Raw genomic sequence first — 25,865 nt, 5'->3', positions numbered from 1 at the left:
TATATACATACATATATATACACATACATACTATATATATATATATATATATATATATATATATATATATATATATATATATATACTAGGCGATAAGCCTAGTTTAAAAAATACAGACCCCCAAGCTAAAGTTACAAAAAACAAAAAAAGTAAAATTACAGAAAAAATAAACAAAGCTATGAAAAATAAAAATTTTAAACCTAAACTAATACCCCTATAAAAATAAAAAATCCCCACCAAAATAAAAACACCACCTTATCTAATACTAAACTACCAATAGCCATTAAACAGCTCTTTTACTTAAAAAAAATGACCAATTACCCCCTAACAGTAAACCCCCCACCCACCAATCGCCCCAAAATAAAAAAAAACTAACACTAAAAAAAAAAACTAAACTACCCATTGCCCCTAAAGGGGCATTTGTATGGGCATTGCCTTTAAAAGGGCAATCAGCTCTTTTCCAGCCCAAAAAACCCTAATCTAAAAAAAAAAGCCACCCCAAAAAAAAAAAAAGCCTAAAACTAAGCTCCAAATAGGTACTCACCATTCCTGAAGTCCGGCGGAGGTCTTCTTCCAGGCGGATTCATCATCTTCTATCTTCATCCGGAACTAAGGTACCGCAGAGCGGAGGTGCGGAGCCGTCTTCCCTGATGCGTGGATCCTCAGCGGCAGTCCTCAACAGCTGTGGCAGTCCTTGGACTCCTCTCCATCTGATGTTCTTCGAACACTAAAGATTGAATGCACGGTACCACAATCAATTGGGGGTACCTTGCATTCCTATTAGCTGAAATTGTAAAATCAGCCAATAAGATTAGAGCTACTGAAATCGTATTGGCTGTTCAAATCAGCCAATAAGATTTCAGTAGCTCTCATCCTATTGGCTGATTTCAAAATTTCAGCCAGTAGGAATGCAAGGTACCCCAATAAATATGGGGTACCTTGCATTCAATCTTCAGTGTGAGACAGACGATCGTATGAAGAGGAGCCTCAACGCCGCTGAGGACCACCTCTGCCGTGGATCTGTGCATCGGGGAAGCCAGCTCCGCACCTCCTCTCTGCGCCACCTTCGCTCCGGATGAAGATAGAAGATGATGGAGCGGCCTGGAAGAAGACCTTCTCCGTCGGTCTTCAGGAACGGTAAGTATTTTTTATAGTACTATTTGGGGCTTAGTCTTTTTTTTTTTAATTATTATTTTTTATTTTAAAGATTAGGGATTTAATGGGCTTGAAAAATAGCTGATCTGAATGCCCTTTAGGGGCAATGGGTAGTTTAGGTTTTTTTAGTGTTAGTTTTTTTTTTATTTTGGGAGGTTTGGTGGGTGGGGTTTTATTTTACTGTTAGGGAGTATTTAGTAATTTTTAAATGTAAAAGAGCTGTTTAACTTAGGGCAATGCCCTACAAAAGGCCCTATTTAGGGGTGTTTTTATTTGGAGGGGATATTTTCATAGGGATTAGGTATAATTCTTTATATTTTTGATAATTTTGTTTATTTTTTTCTGTAAAGTTAGACATTTTTATTTTGGCGGTTTAGGTGTTTGTTAATACTTTGTGCAGGAGGTTAGTTTTTTTTGTTATACTTCATGCGGTGGTAAGATTTTTTTTAGTTATTTTGTGCGTGCAGTTGCATGTTTTTTTTTTTTAAGGCTTCGGGTTTGCCTACGCTGCATCCAGGTGGATTCTGAAAATGGCAGGGTGGTGAAAGAATCCTCCTGCGCAGCCAACATTGTTTTGGCTGCCTCGTGTAGCCAACATTCCTTTGAGGATGCGTGCGCAACAGGCGATGGCGACGGACGCGTTACAAACGCGATTATAGTAAAGATATATACATACAGGCATACCTCTGAGATATTTTGGGTTTGGTTCCAGACGACCACAATAAAGCGAATATAGCACTAAAGTGAGTCACACAATTTGTTTTGTTTCCCAGTCCATATAAAAGTTATAGTAAAAACAATGTACATATCTTAATTAAAAATTACTTTTTTGCTAAAAAATGCTAACCATCATCTGAGCCTTCAGTGAGTCATAATCTTTTTGTTAGTGGTTGTTATATAAAGGTATTATATATGTATATTCATGTGTATTTATGTTGGAAAAATTGCGCCAATAGACTTGCTAAACACAGGGTGTTTCCACAAACCTCAATTAGTAAAAAGAGTAACATCTGCGAATCACAATAAAGCGAAGCGCAATAAAACGATGTATGCCTGTATAAGTGCAATGAAGTCCTTTTCAGTTAAGTAAATGAAAACATGTAAAAAACAGAATTTATGTTTACCTGATAAATTACTTTCTCCAACGGTGTGTCCGGTCCACGGCGTCATCCTTACTTGTGGGATATTCTCTTCCCCAACAGGAAATGGCAAAGAGCCCAGCAAAGCTGGTCACATGATCCCTCCTAGGCTCCGCCTACCCCAGTCATTCGACCGACGTTAAGGAGGAATATTTGCATAGGAGAAACCATATGGTACCGTGGTGACTGTAGTTAAAGAAAATAAATTATCAGACCTGATTAAAAAAACCAGGGCGGGCCGTGGACCGGACACACCGTTGGAGAAAGTAATTTATCAGGTAAACATAAATTCTGTTTTCTCCAACATAGGTGTGTCCGGTCCACGGCGTCATCCTTACTTGTGGGAACCAATACCAAAGCTTTAGGACACGGATGAAGGGAGGGAGCAAATCAGGTCACCTAAATGGAAGGCACCACGGCTTGCAAAACCTTTCTCCCAAAAATAGCCTCAGAAGAAGCAAAAGTATCAAACTTGTAAAATTTGGTAAAAGTGTGCAGTGAAGACCAAGTCGCTGCCCTACATATCTGATCAACAGAAGCCTCGTTCTTGAAGGCCCATGTGGAAGCCACAGCCCTAGTGGAATGAGCTGTGATTCTTTCGGGAGGCTGCCGTCCGGCAGTCTCGTAAGCCAATCTGATGATGCTTTTAATCCAAAAAGAGAGAGAGGTAGAAGTTGCTTTTTGACCTCTCCTTTTACCAGAATAAACAACAAACAAGGAAGATGTTTGTCTAAAATCCTTTGTAGCATCTAAATAGAATTTTAGAGCGCGAACAACATCCAAATTGTGCAACAAACGTTCCTTCTTTGAAACTGGTTTCGGACACAGAGAAGGTACGATAATCTCCTGGTTAATGTTTTTGTTAGAAACAACTTTTGGAAGAAAACCAGGTTTAGTACGTAAAACCACCTTATCTGCATGGAACACCAGATAAGGAGGAGAACACTGCAGAGCAGATAATTCTGAAACTCTTCTAGCAGAAGAAATTGCAACTAAAAACAAAACTTTCCAAGATAATAACTTAATATCAACGGAATGCAAGGGTTCAAACGGAACCCCCTGAAGAACTGAAAGAACTAAATTGAGACTCCAAGGAGGAGTCAAAGGTTTGTAAACAGGCTTAATTCTAACCAGAGCCTGAACAAAGGCTTGAACATCTGGCACAGCGGCCAGCTTTTTGTGAAGTAACACAGACAAGGCAGAAATCTGTCCCTTCAGGGAACTTGCAGATAATCCTTTTTCCAATCCTTCTTGAAGGAAGGATAGAATCCTAGGAATCTTAACCTTGTCCCAAGGGAATCCTTTAGATTCACACCAACAGATATATTTTTTCCAAATTTTGTGGTAAATCTTTCTAGTTACAGGCTTTCTGGCCTGAACAAGAGTATCGATAACAGAATCTGAGAATCCTCGCTTCGATAAGATCAAGCGTTCAATCTCCAAGCAGTCAGCTGGAGTGAAACCAGATTCGGATGTTCGAACGGACCCTGAACAAGAAGGTCTCGTCTCAAAGGTAGCTTCCAAGGAGGAGCCGATGACATATTCACCAGATCTGCGTACCAAGTCCTGCGTGGCCACGCAGGAGCTATCAAGATCACCGACGCCCTCTCCTGATTGATCCTGGCTACCAGCCTGGGGATGAGAGGAAACGGCGGGAACACATAAGCTAGTTTGAAGGTCCAAGGTGCTACTAGTGCATCCACTAGAGCCGCCTTGGGATCCCTGGATCTGGACCCGTAGCAAGGAACTTTGAAGTTCTGACGAGAGGCCATCAGATCCATGTCTGGAATGCCCCACCGCTGAGTGACTTGGGCAAAGATTTCCGGATGGAGTTCCCACTCCCCCGGATGCAATGTCTGACGACTCAGAAAATCCGCTTCCCAATTTTCCACTCCTGGGATGTGGATAGCAGACAGGTGGCAGGAGTGAGACTCCGCCCATAGAATGATTTTGGTCACTTCTTCCATCGCCAGGGAACTCCTTGTTCCCCCCTGATGGTTGATGTACGCAACAGTTGTCATGTTGTCTGATTGAAACCGTATGAACTTGGCCCTCGCTAGCTGAGGCCAAGCCTTGAGAGCATTGAATATCGCTCTCAGTTCCAGAATATTTATCGGTAGAAGAGATTCTTCCCGAGACCAAAGACCCTGAGCTTTCAGGGATCCCCAGACCGCGCCCCAGCCCATCAGACTGGCGTCGGTCGTGACAATGACCCACTCTGGTCTGCGGAATGTCATCCCTCGTGACAGGTTGTCCAGGGACAGCCACCAACGGAGTGAGTCTCTGGTCCTCTGATTTACTTGTATCTTCGGAGACAAGTCTGTATAGTCCCCATTCCACTGACTGAGCATGCACAGTTGTAATGGTCTTAGATGAATGCGTGCAAAAGGAACTATGTCCATTGCCGCTACCATCAACCCGATCACTTCCATGCACTGAGCTATGGAAGGAAGAGGAACGGAATGGAGTATCCGACAAGAGTCTAGAAGTTTTGTTTTTCTGGCCTCTGTCAGAAAAATCCTCATTTCTAAGGAGTCTATTATTGTTCCCAAGAAGGGAACCCTTGTTGACGGAGATAGAGAACTCTTTTCCACGTTCACTTTCCATCCGTGAGATCTGAGAAAGGCCAGGACAATGTCCGTGTGAGCCTTTGCTTGAGGAAGGGACGACGCTTGAATCAGAATGTCGTCCAAGTAAGGTACTACAGCAATGCCCCTTGGTCTTAGCACAGCTAGAAGGGACCCTAGTACCTTTGTGAAAATCCTTGGAGCAGTGGCTAATCCGAAAGGAAGCGCCACGAACTGGTAATGTTTGTCCAGGAATGCGAACCTCAGGAACCGATGATGTTCCTTGTGGATAGGAATATGTAGATACGCATCCTTTAAATCCACCGTGGTCATGAATTGACCTTCCTGGATGGAAGGAAGAATAGTTCGAATGGTTTCCATCTTGAACGATGGAACCTTGAGAAACTTGTTTAAGATCTTGAGATCTAAGATTGGTCTGAACGTTCCCTCTTTTTTGGGAACTATAAACAGATTGGAGTAGAACCCCATCCCTTGTTCTCTTAATGGAACGGGATGAATCACTCCCATTTTTAACAGGTCTTCTACACAATGTAAGAATGCCTGTCTTTTTATGTGGTCTGAAGACAACTGAGACCTGTGGAACCTCCCCCTTGGGGGAAGTCCCTTGAATTCCAGAAGATAACCTTGGGAGACTATTTCTAGCGCCCAAGGATCCAGAACATCTCTTGCCCAAGCCTGAGCGAAGAGAGAGAGTCTGCCCCCCACCAGATCCGGTCCCGGATCGGGGGCCAACATTTCATGCTGTCTTGGTAGCAGTGGCAGGTTTCTTGGCCTGCTTTCCCTTGTTCCAGCCTTGCATTGGTCTCCAAGCTGGCTTGGCTTGAGAAGTATTACCCTCTTGCTTAGAGGACGTAGCACTTTGGGCTGGTCCGTTTCTACGAAAGGGACGAAAATTAGGTTTATTTTTTGCCTTGAAAGGCCGATCCTGAGGAAGGGCGTGGCCCTTACCCCCAGTGATATCCGAGATAATCTCTTTCAAGTCAGGGCCAAACAGCGTTTTCCCCTTGAAAGGAATGTTAAGTAGCTTGTTCTTGGAAGACGCATCAGCCGACCAAGATTTCAACCAAAGCGCTCTGCGCGCCACAATAGCAAACCCAGAATTCTTAGCCGCTAACCTAGCCAATTGCAAAGTGGCATCTAGGGTGAAAGAATTAGCCAATTTGAGAGCATTGATTCTGTCCTTAATCTCCTCATAAGGAGGAGAATCACTGTCGAACGCCTTTATCAGCTCATCGAACCAGAAACATGCGGCTGTAGCGACAGGGACAATGCATGAAATTGGTTGTAGAAGGTAACCCTGCTGAACAAACATCTTTTTAAGCAAACCTTCTAATTTTTTAACCATAGGATCTTTGAAAGCACAACTATCCTCTATGGGTATAGTGGTGCGTTTGTTTAAAGTGGAAACCGCTCCCTCGACCTTGGGGACTGTCTGCCATAAGTCCTTTCTGGGGTCGACCATAGGAAACAATTTTTTAAATATGGGGGGAGGGACGAAAGGAATACCGGGCCTTTCCCATTCTTTATTAACAATGTCCGCCACCCGCTTGGGTATAGGAAAAGCTTCTGGGAGCCCCGGCACCTCTAGGAACTTGTCCATTTTACATAGTTTCTCTGGGATGACCAACTTGTCACAATCATCCAGAGTGGATAATACCTCCTTAAGCAGAATGCGGAGATGTTCCAACTTAAATTTAAATGCAATCACATCAGGTTCAGCTTGTTGAGAAATGTTCCCTGAATCAGTAATTTCTCCCTCAGACAAAACCTCCCTGGCCCCATCAGACTGAGTTAGGGGCCCTTCAGAAATATTAATATCAGCGTCGTCATGCTCTTCAGTATCTAAAACAGAGCAGTCGCGCTTACGCTGATAAGTGTTCATTTTGGCTAAAATGTTTTTGACAGAATTATCCATTACAGCCGTTAATTGTTGCATAGTAAGGAGTATTGGCGCGCTAGATGTACTAGGGGCCTCCTGAGTGGGCAAGACTCGTGTAGACGAAGGAGGGAATGATGCAGTACCATGCTTACTCCCCTCACTTGAGGAATCATCTTGGGCATCATTGTCATTGTCACATAAATCACATTTATTTAAATGAATAGGAATTCTGGCTTCCCCACATTCAGAACACAGTCTATCTGGTAGTTCAGACATGTTAAACAGGCATAAACTTGATAACAAGTACAAAAAACGTTTTAAAATAAAACCGTTACTGTCACTTTAAATTTTAAACTGAACACACTTTATTACTGCAAATGCGAATAAACATGAAGGAATTGTTCAAAATTTACCAAATTTTCACCACAGTGTCTTAAAGCCTTAAAAGTATTGCACACCAAATTTGGAAGCTTTAACCCTTAAAATAACGGAACCGGAGCCGTTTTGAACTTTAACCCCTTTACAGTCCCTGGTATCTGCTTTGCTGAGACCCAACCAAGCCCCAAGGGGAATACGATACCAAATGACGCCTTCAGAAAGTCTTTTCTAAGTATCAGAGCTCCTCTCACATGCGACTGCATGCCATGCCTCTCAAAAACAAGTGCGCAACACCGGCGCGAAAATGAGGCTCTGCCTATGCTTTGGGAAAGCCCCTAAAGAATAAGGTGTCTAAAACAGTGCCTGCCGATATTATTATATCAAAATACCCAGATAAAATGATTCCTCAAGGCTAAATATGTGTTAATAATCAATCGATTTAGCCCAAAAAAAGTCTACAGTCTTGATAAGCCCTTTTTGAAGCCCTTATTTACAATCGTAATAAACATGGCTTACCGGATCCCAGAGGGAAAATGACAGCTTCCAGCATTACATCGTCTTGTTAGAATGTGTCATACCTCAAGCAGCAAGAGACTGCTCACTGTTCCCCCAACTGAAGTTAATTGCTCTCAACAGTCCTGTGTGGAACAGCCATGGATTTTAGTGACGGTTGCTAAAATCATTTTCCTCATACAAACAGAAATCTTCATCTCTTTTCTGTTTCTGAGTAAATAGTACATACCAGCACTATTTCAAAATAACAAACTCTTGATTGAATAATAAAAACTACAGTTAAACACTAAAAAACTCTAAGCCATCTCCGTGGAGATGTTGCCTGTACAACGGCAAAGAGAATGACTGGGGTAGGCGGAGCCTAGGAGGGATCATGTGACCAGCTTTGCTGGGCTCTTTGCCATTTCCTGTTGGGGAAGAGAATATCCCACAAGTAAGGATGACGCCGTGGACCGGACACACCTATGTTGGAGAAACATATTTATGCAATATTCATTTTTAATAAAGTGTTATACTGTGTATTTACTGTAAATATTTTACATCCCAATGTCCTGCACATAGCATAAGTATTTCTGAATAGATGTATATATCTATATATAATTATCTATATATAGGTATAAATATATATTTGTGCAAAGAAAAATCAGATATATTTAGAAATATGTATTTAAGAATAAATAGAACATATTCTTCTATGTGAAGAACACTGAAATGTGAAATATTCATATTTTCATGTCGAGTTAGCACACTTGAGAATATGGGGTGGTGTTTGCGCATAAGTAGGGTGTTTTTCCCACTTTTCTATTCTAACTTTGGATTTGTATATGCATTGTGTTACTGCAAGCGAAAATAGTTTAATTTCAACTCATAATACTAACGCGCAAACCGACACACGCAAAAAGCTTACTTCTAGCGGTCAATGCTCGAGCGGGAGTGTTAAATAGTGCTCCACTTTTGATCTAGCCCACAAATTATTGACAAAAATCTATTACATTCTGACCCCTGGAGTAAAAAAAAGGTAATTTTAGGTATTTGTTAGTATGTGTCACAAAGCGACCCAGGATAATTATCTGATACGTGTGCATCAGCTGTGTAGTTGTGCGGAGTTGCTCACATGTGCAAATCTGTAAACCTGAAATTTGCTGCTATGTACATTAGTATCCTGCACCCCATTGCAATACGCATCTTTTATGTACATTAGTATCCTGCACCCCATTGCAATACGCATCTTTTATGTACATTAGTATCCTGCACCCCATTGCAATACGCATCTTTTATGTACATTAGTATCCTGCACCCCATTGCAATACGCATCTTTTATGTACATTAGTATCCTGCACCCCATTGCAATACGCATCTTTTATGTACATTAGTATCCTGCACCCCATTGCAATACGCATCTTTTATGTACATTAGTATCCTGCACCCCATTGCAATACGCATCTTTTATGTACATTAGTATCCTGCACCCCATTGCAATACGCATCTTTTATGTACATTAGTATCCTGCACCCCATTGCAATACGCATCTTTTACAAACTCAACAATCTCCATATTTACATTATCTTCTAAATACTGCGGTATATGTCTCACTATCTTTTTATTTAGTAAATAAAGGTGCAAGATGAAATGCTGTGATAGAGAATTGTGCAACTGCACTATGGCATCGATAACAATCTTTTAGAAAAAACGATTATCAACAGAAAAATACAGGAAAAGTCTAGGGGATTATTTTTGTTATATACTTTTTTTATGCCTTTGTGTTTAACCCTTAAGCTCCATAGATGAAACACACTGGTTGGTGACTGCTGCCTCTGTGGCTTATAGAGGGTTACATTTGACCTTAAATAAGTTCAGAAAGCCCCTTAGGCTCTCTGAATAAGTGCTGTGTTTAAAATGCTGGTGCACAGAGCATACATAAATACACACTTACAACAGCTATAGCTTTTATTAGATGTTTGCTAATACTACACAACTACAAAAATGCTTCTATTCAAAACTTAAATGCATTCATGTGGATTCCAATTTTGGCTGGAATGTCCCTTTAAAACAACACATTGTATCTTAGCCATAAAAGTTTAAAGGGACAATCTAGTCAAAATTAAACTTTCATGATTCAGATAGGGCATCAACTTTGCTTTGTTCTATTGGTATTCTTTGTTGAAAGCTAAACCTAGGCTCATATTCTAACTTCTAAACCGTTGAAGGCCACCTCTTATCGCAGGGCATTTTGACAGGTTCTTTTTACAGCTAGATAGCGCTAGTTAATGTGTGCCCTACAGATAGCATTGTGCTCACTCCCGTGAAGTTTCCTAGGAGTCAGTACTGATTGAATAAAATAAACGTTTTTTAAAAGAACTGAAATAAGCAGGCAGTCTGCAGAGGCTTAGGTATAAGGTAATCGCAGAGGTAAAAAGTATATTACTATAATTGTGTTGGTTACGCAGAACTGGGGAATGGTTAATAAAGAGATTATCTATCTTTTTTGCAGTAGACCGTCCCAAGAAGAGGCTAAGAAACAAAGCTAACAATGGTATGTGCCATCAGTTTAAAGAAAGAAACAAATAATATTGTGATTAATACTGCACATATTTACATCCCTATGCACATGTGTTACTCAAACTACGCACACCGGGAAGCGACTATTCGTAACCGTGTGACAGACCACACACTCTGCAGTTACACTATAAGACTCAGTGAGTTCAACACTACGTGCTACAAACAAGCCCTGGGGTTATACTATACACCTCAGTATGCACAACCGTTCGCAATTAGATCACATTAATTGCTCAGAAAATCAACGACCCTTAGAAATGACCAAATAAAACAGGCATTACCTTGTACACAGAACCAGGATCCTTCCACGTCTCTCTGTCTTTCACTTCATCCTAAATAAAGAGAATAGAAAGTTTGCATATATATATAATAAAAATAACATAATAATAAATAAAACCATTAGTAATAGAAAAACAGGCGATAAACATCGGCATGCAGCAGGGCATTGGGCACTTAATACTAGACACACATAGGGGTATTATACAGCGGATCATGTCCGCCCGACATCGTTAAATGCTGACAATTAAACATTGCACTGGTGAAATGCGCGTAAAAATGGCGCCCCCTGCACATTCGCAGGGGGTGTCAATCATCCCTATCGTATCCGGTCGCGATGATTGCTGTCCGCCGCCTCAGAGGTAACGACCACAGCTTCTTAACTTAAGTTTCAGGCCGACCTGAAATTTCGGGGGTAGATTGTAGCATCCACTGTTTGATAAATCTACCCCTTGGTATGTATTTAGGATGACACAATGAATATAAAGTATAACAGGAGTCGCGTTTTTAGGACTGAGGCAAACAAGTGGATTACACACATGTATATAGCAATGGCCACATATAAAATGTTTGTTGGCAAAAACTAAATTTTAAATAAAAAAGTAGGGAAGGAAAAGAGTTAAGCAATTACGTAAACACAGTTTGGCAGAATTCCCACCCAAACTGTTATACACCTGCAAGATTTAACACCTTGCCTGCTAGGCAATGCATTGTAGGCTTCTCTGGCAGTCAATGGGTTAACCTACAGTCAAAATGAGAACTAGCTATCTATAAGTGAAGAGTAATTGCTGTATATATGGAGGGCAGGAGTCAACTGGATGTATAGCGGACACCATGTGCCGAGCAGATGTACTGTTTATCAGAGACACTGCGCTAAGCAGCTGTGAGAAGCATGTGTCTTGTGCAAAGCTATTACATAGGCTTGTGTATTACAACAGAACAAGGATACAGGGTAACTAACATACAGGTAGATTACAAGTTTTGCGTTCGGGTTTTAACGCTGAAGAAATTGTAATTTCAGCGTTAAAACCGGACTGCAGCCATTACAAGTCTTGTCTGTATAGCTGTACCGCAAGCCTTTTAGCCTGTAACGCAACGTCAGTCCAGCACACATAAAAATGACATTTTTTTCATGGGACTTCCATAGTGCAGACATTAGGAGTTTTGCGGTGAGGCTAAAAAGCTTGCGTTGCAGCCTATACCGACAAGATCCGTTTCGCCATCTAAGAGCAGTAGTTATGAGTTTTACGCAACAAAATTGTTACATAAAACTCATAACTAAAGTGTCACAAAGTACACCAACACCCAAAAACTACATATTAACCACCTATTAACCCCTAAACCGAGGCCCTCCTGCATTGCAAACACTATATTAAACTTATTAACCCCTAAAAATTATTCCTATTCTAATACCCATTTAAAAAAAATAATAATCCAGAATAAACTACCAATAGCCCTTAAAAGGGCCTTTTGTAGAGCATTGCCCTAAGTTAAACAGCTCTTTTACCTGAAAAAAAATCACACCCACTAACATTACAAACCCCCACCCCCCTAAACCCACAAAATAAAAAAAACTATCTAAAAAACCTAAGATACCCTTTGCATTTGTATGGGCATTGCCCTTAAAAGGGAATTGGCTCTTTTGCATTGCCCAGAAAAGGGCATTTAGCTCTTTTACGAATAGCCCAAACCCTAAACTAAAAATAAAACCCACCCAAAAAGTTTAAAAAATCCTAACACTAACCCCCGAAGATCCACAGTTGCTGAAGTCCCGCTTGAAGGATCTTCATCCAGGTGGCTCCATCTTCATCTATCGCGAGACCGGCATCTTCTTCAATCCCTTCTTCAATCCCTGCGGAGGCGGAGCGGTTGATGCACGGAGGCACGGAGGCGGAGGTCCAGGCAAAGGTCCAAGGCGGAGGTCCAGGCGGAGGTCCTTCAATCCAACGTGGAGGTCCTCTTCATGCGCTCGTCCGCCGCACACTGAGGATTGAAATGCAAAGTACCCCTTTTATACTGGGGTACCATTGCATTCCTATTAGCTGAAAAATTTGAATCAGCCAATAGGAATTAGGGCTGCTATAATCCTATTGGCTGTTCAAATCAGCCAATAGGATGAGAGTTACTGAAATTCTATTTTGGGGTGTTTTTTTTTTTAATGGGTATTAGAATAGGAATCATTTTTATTATTTTTGATAATTTGTTTGTTATTTTGTGTAAGGTATTTTTTTCGTTTTGGGGTGGGTTTTTATTTTTAGATTAGGGCTTGGTCTTTTCATAAAAGAGCTGAATGCCCTTTTAAGGGCAGAAAAAAAGAGCTAAATGCCCTATAAAGGCAAAGCCCATACAAATGCCCTTTTTAGGGAAATGGGTAGATTAGGTTTTACTTTATTTCTATTGTGTGGTTTGGGGGGGTGGGGGTGTTTGTTTTGTAGTAAAATAGCTGTTAACTTTAGGGCAATGCCCTACAAAAGGCCCTTTTAAGGGCCCTTGGTAGTTTATTCTAGATTAGGCTTTTTTTTATTTTGGGGTATTTTAAATGGTATTAGAATAGGAATATTTTTTATTGTTTTAGATAATTTTCTTTGTTATTTTTTGTAATGTCAGGTTTTTTTATTTTTATTAATTGTAGTGTTTGTTATTTTATGTAATGTTAGGTTTTAGTGTAAGGTAGCTTAGGTTTTATTTCACAGGTAAGTTTGTATTTATTTTAACTAGGTAGTTAGTAAATAGTTAATAACTATTTACTACCTAGTCTACCTGGTTAAAATAAATGCAAACTTACCTGTGAAATAAAATTAAAACCTAAGCTAGCTACAATATAACTATTAGTTATATTGTAGCTATCTTAGGTTTTATTTCACAGGTAAGTATTTAGTTTTAAATAGGTATTATTTCGTTTATAATTGTATCTTTAATTTAGCTCTATTTTAATTATGTTAAAGTTAGGGGGTGTTAGGGTTAGGTTTAGGGTTACGTTAGGATTAGGGGTTAATATAGTTTAATTTAGGTTGTTGCGATGTGGGGGACTGGCGGTTTAGGGGTTAAAAGGTTTATTTAGTGGTAGTGATGTGGGAGGCCAGGGGTTTAGGGGTTAATAACTTTAGTATAGTGGTGGCGATATCGGGCGCGGCAGATTAGGGGTTAATAACATTATGTAGGTGGCGGCGATGTCAGGGACAGCAGATTAGGGGTGTTTATACTCAGGGTTTATGTTAGGGTGCTAGGTTTAAACCTATAGACATCAATGGGGCTGTGTTACGGAGCTTTTCATTCCGCAATCGCAGGTGTTAGGCTTTTTTCTGACCCGCTCTCCCCATTGATGTCTATGGGGAAAGTGTGCACGAGCACGTCAAAACTGCGCTTGGATTGTGTGCGGTATGGAGCTCAACGCAGTCATATCGCACGCACAAGCCGGCTGTTTGAAAACTTGTAATGGCTGAGCTATAGAGGGTTAAATAACGCAACTTTTGTTGCGTTCGTTAATTTCCCTATAGTGTGCATAACTTGTAATCTAGGCGATATTTTGCTATGCTTAATATTTTTATTCATTATTTCCTTGTAAGGACTGTTTCCTTAAAGGGACATTAAACGCTTAATAAATGCTAGATAGAATAATTCATTTGAAGAAAAGATTAGTCTGAAAATAGCATCCATATGTATATTTTAAAGTTTCATTAGCTGTTTAAATATTCACAAAATAAGTAAAGTTTTAGTGTCTATAAAGCAATGAGAGCTGCCATGTTGTAACTTAGGTTACCTTCTCTGCTGTGGCCAATTAAGAGACAGTTATAAATAGGTCACTAGAGTGTGCAGCCAATGACTGTGTGAAATATAACAGTGTTCTGCACTTACATTTCTAACAACTGAAAAGCTCACAATTTCAAAATGGAATTACAGGAAAAGGAGAGAAAATAAATAATGGAAGTATATTGCAGAATTTTTTTTACATACATAATTGATCATTTTAAATTACCATCTCAAAGTGTTTAATGTTCCTTTAAAAATCTGATGAAATATCTGTGCTACTTTGGCTGTTATTTTAATGCTATTATTCTATTCTCGGACGTTACTTTATTAGTCTAAAAATAGTTACAGATTCCATATAGATATACACGTGTACATGCGTGAAGTGTGACCACACAAATCACTTTAGAAAGACACTAGGCAATGACTTCACGGTAACAAGTGATGTCACAAGAAGAGCAGTATACAATTTCATATTTTATCCTTGGCAGCCCTTAGAATTTTTTTGCACAACACAGGAAGGAGCCACTGAATTATTTAGCGCCATATGTTTCTGACATCTGACAGAGGTGAGACTTGAAGCCTTTATTTGTTTGAGAGGGGCCTGAAGAGTATTTGTCATCAGACACAGTGGTACCCAGTCAGGGATGCAGTCAACTATCTCAGGCATACAAGCATTTGCTACAGATCCCTAGTACTATATGATCCAGAACATCATCCAAGTTTGCCCCTGAATCATGAGAATATCTAAGCAAAAACAATCTTCCTCGATGTTCAAAGTCAGTCTCTGTCCCCCACTGTCGCGCAGCAACAGAAGGAACAACATTAAATATTCTCTTTCTGATTTACCAGACCTCTTTCTTTCTGCTGATTTGGGAGTCAAGAGGATGTGCCCCAGTCTTCACAAAGATGCCGTGAGCCATCTCAATGAGTGCACCTAGGTCTGCACAGCAGATTCACCTGTAACCTGGCGCACATCTCGCTACTGTCACGCACACAAGTTATGTGTCAGAGTCAATTAACAACCAGTGCTACTGTAATATTTGCATGGTGCTTTTTTAAATTAAATGATCAATAAATCAATAAATGAATAATCAATTGCAAGCAATTTAATTTGTAATCTGCATTGCACTAAGACTAACATTAACAGCAATGAAATATATTGAGGATGATTTTAGCATTTACATTTTTATTATTGTCTCTGAGATACTGACAACAGTATTGTTATTCTGATCATTAAAGGGACATTTTTCTTTCATGATTCAGATAGAGCAGAACATTTCTATTAACATATTTGCTTCATTCTCTTGGTATCCTTTGTTGAAGGAGCAGCAATGCACTTATGGGAGCTAGCTGAACATGTTGTGTGAGTCAATGACAAGAGGCAGATCTGTGCAGCCACTAAGCAGCTAGCTCCCAGTAGTGCATTGCTGTTCCTGAGCCTACCTAGAAATACTTTTCAACAAAGGATGCAAAGGGAACAAAGCAAACTTGATAAAAATTACATGCTCAATCTGAATCATAAAAGTTTACATTTGACTTTACTGTCCCTTTAAGAAGAAAGCAAAATATGACAACAGTGTATAACCCTATGACTTGCTTTTACACACATTTCCAAGAAATAGGATAAGGTCCTATGATATCACTAGGCAGAGCCTCCTTGTACTGAGCTGCCACTGGTAATGACATCACTGTTCCTGGCATCCACACACAACCAGTCGCCATCCAGCTGTGTGCGATGTTCAAATGCTGATGTAGCCTAAACATCAAGAAATTCTGGCCACCAGGAGAAACTGCTGCCAATGAAAAAACATTTACAAAGCCTTTAGTGAATGGAACGGTGCGCCCCCATAACCCTGCAGGCCCTGTAGTAGCTGCATAGGTTGGGGTTGAGGCTGTAGGCAGGTCTAATTTGCTGTCAGGTAGCAACTGTACCTACATGCCTGACAAAGGAGAGGATAGAGGCAGAAAAAAGTATTTACTGTTCCTTTAAAGAAACTTCATGTTCTGATTTGTACTATGTAAATTCCTGCAATGCATTTCAACTCCTGAGCAAGATGTCTTCTACTCTTGAGCAGGACTCTTCCTATGAGTTTCACCCCTTTACACAGGTTAAACACACAGCTAGGATCAGAAATGCAAAAATTAAATGCTTCTAAAACATTAGAGCAAGGGTATCTGGGGGCCACTGGCAAAGTGTTCTTCTCCTGTGGGGGGCGCTTAAACAGAGTGAGTGCTCTGGAACTGGATATACTAATACTTAAGAAGACTACTGTGGGAGGAGCTCGAGACGACGCACAAGCTTCGCGCTCTGAAACGAAAGGGCCTAAATCCATTGTCCTCAGCGTCTATCGTCCGTTGCTGGAGTGGGGTGATTGGATATACTAGGAACTGAAAGTAACATTTTCCCAAGTAGCAGCGCAAGGTGGGATTTGTATTCTATAATAGACATACAGTGTCATCTATATCTTCTGAATGCCAGGTAAAGTGATCACACTGGAACTGTATAAAAATGTAAAAAGGGCGGTTATCCAAGCAGTGCATGGTGGGAGTCTACACTGGACAATGTGTGCTTGTCTATATATTTATCTTGTGAGTGCCTGAATAGAACATCAACTAGTTAAAAAAAATTACAGACCCCAATTAATCATTTACCTGATAAACAAGGGAGGGCCAGATAAAATTATCTTGAGGGCTGCATATAACCCTGGGGCTGGTACTTTCAGACCACTGTATTAAGAATGTATTTGTTGCATGTATGTCTCCTTAAATTAGTCAAATATTAGTAGTTAAAGGGACATTAAACCTAATTTTTTTCGTTCATGATTCAGATAGAGAATACCATTTTAAACAACTTTCTAAATTACTTCTGTCATCCAATTTGCTTCATTCTCTTGATATTCCTTCCTGAAAAGCATATCTAGATAGGCTCAGTAGCTTCTGATTGGTGGCTACACATATTTTCCTCATGTGATTGGCTCACCCATGTGTATTGCTATTTCTTTAACAAAGGAAATCTAAAGAATGAAGCAAATTAGATAATAGAAGTAAATTGGAATGTTGTTTAAAATTGTATTCTCTGTCTGTATCATGAAAGAAAATGTTTGGGTTTAATGTCCCTTTAACATATGGAGAAATTTTGGAAACCAGCTGGTCCTGTAAGACTGTAATGCTGTTAATGCTTTAGCAGAATTGTAACACTGTATTAAAGAAAAACACACAGAAGCAAACAGGACAGCTGTAAAGTGGCACCATTACTATGTAGACAAGGGCACTAATTGTGACAGAATATGTTTGTATTACATCTAAGCACAGCCTCACTCTTCCAGTGATTCAGCGAGCAACGCTCATTGCAGGGGTGTTACCAACGTTTGCCAGACCTGTCAACTCACATTCTCTAAACAGTCTCAAATCTTCATTTGATTTTAACTAATAGCATTTACCCTTTGGCTGCCAGAGTGCTGCAATGCATTGTGGGGGTTTAGGACAGAACTGTCACGTCACCGATTTAAACTTGAATATGGTTTTGTAAGATCTTCTGAGACTTTGAATTATTGTTAGAGATATAAAATAAAGGGTGATAAACGCATACAGAAGTGATTGTAACAGGATTAAGGGGGGGGGGGGGTTAAGGTATTCGGTTCTTTCCTCCTTTCTTTGATAAACCAGAAGCACAAACGTATTTGGCCCCAATACTTGTATCCTTGATTAGTCGCAAGCAGGATTTATTTTGTTCCTCACACTTTGTAGCATCATTTTGTCAGAATCTGTGCTTTGTTTTGCCTCACGAGTCTATCTGTCTGCAGCTTATCAGTGATGCAAGTAGAATAACGCCAATTTACTGAGAATGCGTAATCCTAAAATCAGATTGGGGGATTTTATGAGGCAATATGACCTTGCATATGTCTCCATTAAAGCTATAGAAACCTGCTCTTGTATGCTATGTTCCCAGTACATATTTAGACAGATAACTCTAATTGTACTTGACACGTCCTCTTAAGGATGGACTCCCTCCCTCTCCCCTCACAGCCCTCCCCATTCAGAACAAAGTCACTTCAGTGAGAAAGAGACGGACAGGAGACTGAGAGGCGTCCCACCGAGCTGAAACCTGCGCACACAGGCTGAGTATATACACAGCGGATGTATGTGTTACACTTGTGTTGTGCAGACACCTGCAAACTGCACTACAAACACATATGGACACACAGCACATTGTCAGATATTGTCCTATCATCCAACTCAGCACTGCTGCAAAATATAACTGTGCAAATGAATATCTTCAGATCGCCCACCTGTGCTGCAGCACAACAAATCTGTTCCCGTGTTCACTCGCTATACTGGCAAATTGTGTGTATACACCGTTTTAGTGATTAAAGGGACACTGAACCCAAATTTTTTCTTTTGTGATTCAGTTAGAGCATGCAATTTTAAACAACTTTCTAATTTACTCCTATTATCCATTTTTCTTCGTTCTCTTGCTTTCTATATTTGAAAAAGAAGGCATCTAAGCTATTTTTTTGGTTCAGCACCATGGAAAGCACTTGTTTATTGGTAGGTGAATTTACCCACCAATCAGCAAAAACAACACAGTGTGTTCACCAAAAATGGGCCAGCATCTAAACTTACATTCTTGCATTTCAAATAAAGATATCAAGAGAATGAAAATAATTTGATAATAAGAGTAAATTAGAAAGTTGCTTAAAATTGAATGCTCTATCTGAATCACGATAGAAAAAAATTGGGTTCAGTGTCCCTTTAAACATTACCTGTCACAATTCCTGATCTTATTATTGAAATATTAGTGTCAAAATGAAACCAATAAAATGCTGCATTAAAATAGGGCTTAAATGAAAATGCCAGCATGGATATGGCTAAAACTTAAATAGTGCATTCGGTTATGGTTAACCCCTTGACTGCCAGAGAAGTCGGCAGCACCCTGTGATAAAGACCTATCCTTATATGCTATTTAAATCTGTGTCCATGCATTATTAATGCCATTCTATCTCAATTGCAAAAGTATGATCGGCACCTAAATAGCACTGACCTTTCTGTCTATTGCTATATCTACTAATGGTTTGTCTGTCTGCCCATCTAGTTTATCCAGTCATGGTCTTCATGGCACACGCAAATCACTGCACCTACTAGTGTTCTGTAACATACATGTTCCAAATTTATCTTCAGAGACCCTTCTCTTTATTATTATTAAATGTAGAATCTAAAGGGAACTTGTATTAAAAAGAAATGATCATTTAGAAAGTAAAAAAAGATAAAGAAAATAACAAGATTATTGCAGTAAGTACTAATAACTTTTATTGGACTAACTAAAGAATTTCCTGTCTTATTCAGGTGAGAAGCATTAATGATCTGTGCGATGGAATTTATATCCTGCAACAACAGATAGAGAGTTCTGAGTACAGGATGACAATAACCAGTAATCAGTGACATACACACCTACATACTAGCAATCTGCACATTCAGTGAATGAAATATAAAAAAACATGTACCCATGTGCAGTTGGTGTAACAGTGGACATACAGTATTATACAAAACTTTGACAGTATGTTAAGAAACCAGAATCCACTTTCAGTACTGCCTCTATAGGGCCATATTAAAAGTGGAGCACAATATATCGCTTTTATGAAAGCAATATTTGCTCTCCACTGTGTAATACAAGCGCTGGTATTACAAGCTTTCAGGAATGCGAACGCGACCTCTTATTCACATTGATTGGAAGCATTTTGCTCACAAGACAGCATTGGTCGAGGCTCCATAGGACCCTATGGAAGCGCGCTCTCGTGAGCACAATGCTTCCCATTAATGTGAATGCGAGGTTGCGTTCACATTCCTGAAAACTTGTAATACCAGAACACATTAGCGTGCACTGGTATTAAACAGTGGAGTGCAAATATCACTTTCATAAAAGCGATATTTAGCTCTCCACTTGTGATCTGGCCCCTGATCTCTGTTTAATTTTATAAGCGCTAATTGCTACCACAAACTCGCGGTAGAAATAACCTGCCACTTATAATGGCTGGTTAATTATAGTGTGCCCACAAACAGGCAATTTTAGCGCTCCATTTGTAATCTAGTCCATAGGGGCCGATTTATTAAGATGCGGGTGGACATGATCCGCTGTAGCGGATCATGTCCGCCCGACATAGCTAAATGCCGACAGCATACGCTGCCTGCATTTAACATTGCACAAGCATGACTAAATGCTTGTGCAATGCGCCCCCCCTGAAGATTTGCGGCTAATTGGCCGCTAGCAGGAGGTGTCAATAATCCCAATCGTATCTGATCGGGATGATTGCTGTCCGCTGCCTCATAGGTGGTGGATAAGTTAAGGAGCAGCGGTCTAAAGACCGCTGCTTCTTAACTTACGTATCTGGCAAGCCTGACGGCTCGTGCGGAAACTGCTGCATTCACAGCATGTTTAAATTGGCCCTATAGGAGCATATTTAACATAGTGCGAGCGGACATAATACGATGTAGCATATCATGTCCGCTGCACATTGATAAATGCCGACAGCATACGCTGTCGGCATTTATCATTGCACCAGAAGTTCTTGTGAACTGCTGGTACAATGCCGCCCCCTGCAGATTTGCGGCTAATCGGCTGCTAGCAGGGGTTGTCAATCAACCCAATCGTATTTAACCGGGTTGATTTCTGGCCGCGGCCTCAAAGCAGGCGGACAAGTTATGGAGCAGCGGTCTTTAGACCGTTACTTCATAACTTCTGTTTACGGCGGGTCTGAAGGTTTGCCGGAAACAAGGGGCATCAAGCTCCATACAGAGCTAATCTTGAAATTACCTCTGAGACAAACAGAGACATATATACGGATAGAAAGACAGACAAACAGATAGATATATAGATAGAAAGACAGATAGACAGAGAGATATATAGATAGAAAGACAGACAAACAGAGAGATATATAGATAGAAAGACAGACAAACAGAGAGATATATAGATAGAAAGACAGACAAACAGAGATATACATAGATAGAAAGACAGATAGACAAATATAGAGATATATAGATAGAAAGACAGACTGACAGAGAGATAGATATTAAAACCATGGATATCTCACTTTGAATATACACACCTGGTTGACTAAAAGGAATCCTGTGTACATATATATAGCGGTGTGTAGTACAGGAACAGTACAGATATATACAGTAGGTGGTGTGTAGTACAGGCACAGTACATATATATAGCTGGTGTGTAGTACAGGCACAGTACAGATATATAGCTGGTGTGTAGTACAGACACAGTACAGATATATAGCTGGTGTATAGTACAGGCACAGTACAGATAAATAGCTGGTGTGTAGTACAGGCACAGCACAGATATATAGCTGGTGTGTAGTACAAGCACAGTACAGATATATACAGTAGCTGGTGTGTAGTACAGGCACAGTACAGTTATATAGCTGGTGTGTAGTACAGGCACGGTACAGATATATAACTGGTGTGTAGTACAGGCACAGTACATATATATAGCTGGTGTGTAGTACAGGCACAGTACAGATATATAGCTGGTGTGTAGTACAGGCACAGTACAGATATATAGCTGATGTGTAGTACAGGCACAGTACAGATATATAGCTGGTGTGTAGTACAGGTACAGTACAGATAAATAGCTGGTGTGTAGTACAGGCACAGTACAGATATATAGCTGGTGTGCAGTACAGGCACAGTACAGATATATAGTTGGTGTGTAGTACAGGCACAGTACAGATATATAGCTGGTGTGCAGTACAGGCACAGTACAGATATATAGCTGGTGTGCAGTACAGGCACAGTACAGATATATAGCTGGTGTGTAGTACAGGCACAGTACAGATATATAGCTGGTGTGTAGTACAGGCACAGTACAGATATATAGCTGGTGTGTAGTACAAGCACAGTACAGATATATAGCTGGTGTGTAGTACAGGCACAGTACAGATATATAGCTGGTGTGTAGTACAGGTAAACGCTTGAGGTACAGCAGACCTGCACATGTCACTGTTACAGGCACAGCACAGATAATTAGCTGGTGTGTAGTACAGGGACAGTACAGATATATAGCTGGTGTTTAGTACAGGTATAAGCTGAGGTACCGCAGACCTGCACGTGCACTGTAACAGGCACAGTACAGATAAATAGCTGGTGTGTAGTACAGGCACAGTACAGATAAATAGCTGGTGTGTAGTACAGGCACAGTACAGATATCCAGCTGGTGTGTAGTACAGGCACAGTACAGATATATAGCTAGTGTGTAGTACAGGCACAGTACAGATATATAGCTGGTGTGTAGTACAGGCACAGTACAGATATATAGCTGGTGTGCAATACAGGCACAGTACAGATAAATAGCTGGTGTGTAGTACAGGCACAGTACAGATATATACAGTAGCTGGTGTGCAGTACAGGCACAGTACAGATATATAGCTGGTGTGTAGTACAGGCACAGTACAGATATAAAGCTGGTGTGTAGTACAGGCACAGTACAGATATATAGCCGGTGTGTAGTACAGGCACAGTACATATATATAGCTGGTGTGTAGTACAGGCACAGTACAGATATATAGCGGGTGTGTAGTACAGGCACAGTACAGATATATAGCTGGTGTGTAGTACAGGCACAGTACAGATATATAGCTGGTGTGTAGTACAGGAACAGTACATATATATATAGCTGGTGTGTAGTACAGGCACAGTACAGATATATAGCTGGTGTGTAGTACAGGCACAGTACAGATAAATAGCTGGTGTGTAGTACAGGCACAGTACAGATATATAGCTGGTGTGTAGTACAGGCACAGTACAGATATATAGCTGGTGTGTAGTACAAGCACAGTACAGATATATAGCTGGTGTGTAGTACAGGCACAGTACAGATATATAGCTGGTGTGTAGTACAGGTATAAGCTTGAGGTACAGCAGACCTGCACATGTCACTGTTACAGGCACAGTACAGATAACTAGCTGGTGTGTAGTACAGGCACAGTACAGATATATAGCTGTTGTTTAGTACAGGTACAAGCTGAGGTACCGCAGACCTGCACGTGCACTGTTACAGGCACAATACAGATATATAGCTGGTGTGTAGTACAGGCACAGTACAGATATATAGCTGGTGTGTAGTACAGGCACAGTACAGATATATAGCTGGTGTGTAGTACAGGAACAGTACATATATATATAGCTGGTGTGTAGTACAGGCACAGTACAGATATATAGCTGGTGTGTAGTACAGGCACAGTACAGATAAATAGCTGGTGTGTAGTACAGGCACAGTACAGATATATAGCTGGTGTGTAGTACAGGCACAGTACAGATATATAGCTGGCGTGTAGTACAAGCACAGTACAGATATATAGCTGGTGTGTAGTACAGGCACAGTACAGATATATAGCTGGTGTGTAGTACAGGTATAAGCTTGAGGTACAGCAGACCTGCACATGTCACTGTTACAGGCACAGTACAGATAACTAGCTGGTGTGTAGTACAGGCACAGTACAGATATATAGCTGTTGTTTAGTACAGGTACAAGCTGAGGTACCGCAGACCTGCACGTGCACTGTTACAGGCACAATACAGATATATAGCTGGTGTGTAGTACAGGCACAGTACAGATAAATAGCTGGTGTGTAGTACAGGCATAGTACAGATAAATAGCTGGTGTGTAGTACAGGCACAGTACAGATATATAGCTGGTGTGTAGTACAGGTATAAGCTGAGGTACCGCAGACCTGCACATGTCACTGTTACAAGCAAAAGTGCCACTTTCTTTCACTGTTTCTCCTCTGCTAACCTGTTTTATTTTTTTTCCAGCCAAGCAACTGTGCATTTATTAATTCATGAGGCACTAATTAGTTCTTTGTTTAATTTTGTGTTAAACAGACTGACCGGAATGATAACGACTTGCAGCGCTGCGTTGCATTCCCAATCCGCCCCTCTTTTCTGACAACAAGGGAGTACAACGCGACTGGCGTGATGAACCCCAATTCCCTCTTCAGTTGCACTTCATTAAGTCAAAATGTGACAAGAAGCTTAGAGAGCCACATTCAGATCCGATCACACATAACAATTGGGGACTGAAGTTTTCTGAGAGAAGGCTGGGGAGGAGCTGAGTCTGGCGGTTATGTCCTAACCTCTTCAGTGCTGGAAAAGGTGCGAGCCCCTTCTTCAAGGGCACAAATGAAATGTTGTTCCTTCACCAGCAGGGGAAGAGTTAAAGAGCAGCGCAGTCCTTACTGTTCTAGGTAAAACCGCAAACTATAATTAACTCTTAAGGTACCAAGCACAAACCAATTTGATTATTGGATATTAAATGAATTCAGTTCGGCACAGTGAGTTACTAAACCAAAGAGCTTGCAATTTAATAATAGTGTCATAGAAAAGTTAAAACAAGGCGTGCACGTAAATTTAGCGAACATGAGAACAGGCTGAAGCAATGGTTTAAGGCATTCATTTCTAATCATATAAATTGTGTACTAATAGACAGAAGATGACTTGTGTATATATTATACACCTGTCAGATGCAGTTTGTTTCTCTTTTCATAACCTGTCAGGCATCACCAGATGCAACTGAGAGAATCACTTATTTAATGTGGCCAAAAAATATCAAGCATCATTTGTGAGGCGCAGCGCTAGTGTTTGTCTCCTAGGGCATATTCTGTTTATTCTTATTTACCACTTACCCTCCCTGTGTATCCGGCGGTAATATTGCGATTTTTATGTCACCCACTATAAACACAGTCACAATGTCGCCGGCAGAGATATCGGTGCCCAGCACTGTGGGGCAGGAATATTGGGGATGACAATATATACCTTAAATGGACATGCAACACAAAATGTGTAATTCAGATAGAAAATGTGATTTTTAAACCACTTTCTAATTTACTTCTATTATCAAATTTTCATGTTCTCTTAGTATCTCTTGTTGAAAAGCAGGATGTAAGCTTATGAGCCGGCCCATTTTAGGAGCACTATATGGCAGCACTTTTGCAAGAATTTATCCATTTGCAAGAGCACTAGATGGCAGCACTGTTTACTGCCATATAGTGGTTCAGACACTTATCTAGGTATCTATTCAACAAAGAATAACATGGGAACAAAGCAAATTTGAAGAAAGAATTTAATAGGAAACTTTTTTTACAAATTGTATGCGTCTGTATCAGAAAATATTTTTTTTTTGTCTGATATTCCTTAAAGGTAAGAATATTATTGTGTATTGAGATTATTAAAGGGACAGTCTAGGCCAACATAAAACTTTCATGATTCAGATAGAGCATGTAATTTCCAATTAAATTAATTAAACTGGGGAATGGGTAATAAAGGGATTATCTATCTTTTAAAACAATAACAATTCTGGTGTAGACTGTCCCTTTAAGATTAAGAAGGAGCTACAAGTAACTATGGGGCATATTTATCAATCTCCTTATGGAGCTTGAGTCCCCTTGTTTCCGGAGAGCCTTCAGGCTTGCCAGAAACAGAAGTAACCTGTACGCCTGCTCTGAGGCCGCGGACAGTAATCAACCAAATCAAATACGATCGGGTTGATTGACACCCCCTGCTAGCGGCCGATTGCCCGCAAATCTGCAGGGGGCGGTATTGCACAAGCAGTTTACAAGAACTGCTTGTGAA

At 40.4% G+C, this 25,865-nt stretch overlaps 1 protein-coding gene across 7 annotated transcripts in view; it reads right to left on the bottom strand.

The window, feature by feature from the left end:
* The window catches only part of CASZ1 (castor zinc finger 1), a 569,556-nt gene that overhangs the window by 188,165 nt on the left and 355,526 nt on the right, over window positions 1-25,865 (bottom strand). For all 7 annotated transcript variants that reach the window (XM_053691479.1, XM_053691482.1, XM_053691481.1 and 4 more), the window contains one exon: window positions 10,490-10,540. The gene's annotated coding sequence lies outside the window, so the exon portion shown is untranslated. The remainder of the gene's footprint in view (window positions 1-10,489; window positions 10,541-25,865) is intronic.

The sequence above is a fragment of the Bombina bombina genome, chromosome 8, assembly GCF_027579735.1.
Source record: "Bombina bombina isolate aBomBom1 chromosome 8, aBomBom1.pri, whole genome shotgun sequence".
NCBI classification, from domain to species: domain Eukaryota; kingdom Metazoa; phylum Chordata; class Amphibia; order Anura; family Bombinatoridae; genus Bombina; species Bombina bombina.
This window is presented reverse-complemented; position numbering and strand designations above follow the sequence as displayed.